Below are 2,500 nucleotides of genomic sequence, written 5' to 3' on the forward strand. Positions count from 1 at the left end.
GTGTGTGTGTGTGTGTGTGTGTGTGTGTGTGTGTGTGTGTGTGTGTGTGTGTGTGTGTGTGTGTGTGTGTGTGTGTGTGTGTGTGGCGGAGCACCTAGCTGACCAGCAACACAGTCCACATCTCTCCCTCTGTGTTGCACACACATGGAGCCATCGATTGAGGAACCCGTCTTCTTAGACCTTATGAATCCAACTCTTAATTTAGGAAGATATTCAGCGTCAGCTGCTGATGTGTTGATGCAATATAATACTATCCTGTAGTAGGCCGACTCGTGTTCACTTATTAGGATGCTCAGTGTGTATGAAAATGCCCCCCCTGCCTACTTATTGCCCTGCTTTAGCTTATTAGGATGCTTAGTGTGGTTATGAAAATGCCCCCCCCTGCCTACTTATTGCCCTGCTTTAGTTTATTAGGATGCTTAGTGTGGTTATGAAAATGCCCCCCCTGCCTACTTATTGCCCTGCTTTAGCTTATTAGGATGCTCAGTGTGTATGAAAATGCCCCCCCTGCCTACTTATTGCCCTGCTTTAGCTTATTAGGATGCTTAGTGTGGTTATGAAAATGCCCCCCCTGCCTACTTATTGCCCTGCTTTAGCTTATTAGGATGCTTAGTGTGGTTATGAAAATGCCCCCCCTGCCTACTTATTGCCCTGCTTTAGCTTATTAGGATGCTTAGTGTGGTTATGAAAATGCCCCCCCTGCCTACTTATTGCCCTGCTTTAGCTTATTAGGATGCTTAGTGTGGTTATGAAAATGCCCCCCCTGCCTGCTTATTGCCCTGCTTTAGCTTATTAGGATGCTTAGTGTGGTTATGAAAATGCCACACTAAGCCTGCTTATTGCCCTGCTTATTGCCCTGCTTTAGCTTATTAGGATGCTTAGTGTGGTTATGAAAATGCCCCCTTGCCTACTTATTGCCCTGCTTTAGCTTATCAGGATGCTTAGTGTGGTTATGAAAATGCCCCCTTGCCTGCTTATTGCCCTGGTTTAGGCCAGGCGCAGATTAGTTCATGACATCACCACTGCTGGTTAGTCCAGGCGTAGATTAGTTCACCGCTGCTGGTTAGTTCCGGTGTTTTCCGTGGACACGGCGTAGTCTGGTGGTAATCCAGCGACGGCAGCACTGATCCAGACGACCAGACTCACCAGCATGCCAGATTAGATTAGATTAGATTGAGATTAAGATTTGATGTATTATAAGCAAGCGCAAACATATATTTGAGAAATAGATAACAGTTGATGTCCTAGGTTGCTGTTAGGCTGGAGCTTCCCTTGAACTGTCTGCATGGGACTGGCCAGGTGACGAGCGGTCTGTGTGTCCTCACGTTCTGGCTCATCTACAGTCGTTTCCACAATAATGACGGGACACTATGGAGTACACACACACACACACACACACACGCCACACAAACACAGTCGTTTCCACACACATGACGGGACACCATGGAGTACACACACACACACACACACACACACACACACACACACATGACGGGACACCATGGAGTAGCCACCTGTTGATACACAAACAGTGGAGGCCGCTGGGCTGCTGTATGTGTGCAAACAGTAGATAATGAAGTGTGAAGTGTGAAGTGCGCAGTATGCGTCTCTGTGCCACTGAGGTTAGTGTGTGTGTGTGTGTGTGAGCTGGAGGTACCTGCCACTGAGGTTAGTGTGTGTGTGTGTGTGTGAGCTGGAGGTACCTGCCACTGAGGTTAGTGTGTGTGTGTGTGAGCTGGAGGTACCTGCCACTGAGGTTAGTGTGTGTGTGTGTGTGTGAGCTGGAGGTACCTGCCACTGAGGACAGAGTGTGTGTGTGAGCTGGAGGTACCTGCCACTGAGGACAGAGTGTGTGTGTGAGCTGGAGGTACAGTACCTGCCTGAACCTGCTGCAGTATTCCGCTCTACAGGTGGAGAGCCGGCGTCTGAACAGGTGAGGGGCAGTGCAACATGCCAGGTGAGGCAGCCGAGGGACGCCGCTGTGGTCAGACTCAGGTGTGGTCATCTGTACTGTAGCTATGAGGTGTGGTCAGACTCAGGTGTGGTCATCTGTACTGTAGCTATGAGGTGTGGTCAGACTCAGGTGTGGTCATCTGTACTGTAGCTATGAGGTGTGGTCAGACTCAGGTGTGGTCATCTGTAGGTATGAGGTGTGGTCAGACTCAGGTGTGGTCATCTGTAGGTATGAGGTGTGGTCAGACTCAGGTGTGGTCATCTGTAGGTATGAGGTGTGGTCAGACTCAGGTGTGGTCATCTCTAGGTATGAGCTGTGGTCAGACTCAGGTGTGGTCATCTGTAGGTATGAGGTGCGGTCACCTGCCCAGGTGTAGCAAGGCTGAGGTGTGGGACGCCGCTGTGGTCAGACTCAGGTGTGGTCATCTGTAGGTATGAGGTGTGGTCAGACTCAGGTGTGGTCATCTGTAGGTATGAGGTGCGGTCACCTGCCCAGGTATGGCAAGGCTGAGGTGAAGGACAAGGGGTTTGGTGTGGCCACAGGTAT

The 2,500-nt window shown here is 50.1% G+C and overlaps 1 protein-coding gene across 7 annotated transcripts in view; it reads left to right on the forward strand.

Moving 5' to 3' along the window:
• LOC134087992 (ral GTPase-activating protein subunit beta-like) overlaps positions 1–2,500 on the forward strand; it is a 52,619-nt gene that overhangs the window by 12,426 nt on the left and 37,693 nt on the right. The window lies entirely within an intron of this gene.

Source organism: Sardina pilchardus, chromosome 7 (assembly GCF_963854185.1).
Source record: "Sardina pilchardus chromosome 7, fSarPil1.1, whole genome shotgun sequence".
Taxonomy (NCBI): Eukaryota; Metazoa; Chordata; class Actinopteri; order Clupeiformes; family Clupeidae; genus Sardina; species Sardina pilchardus.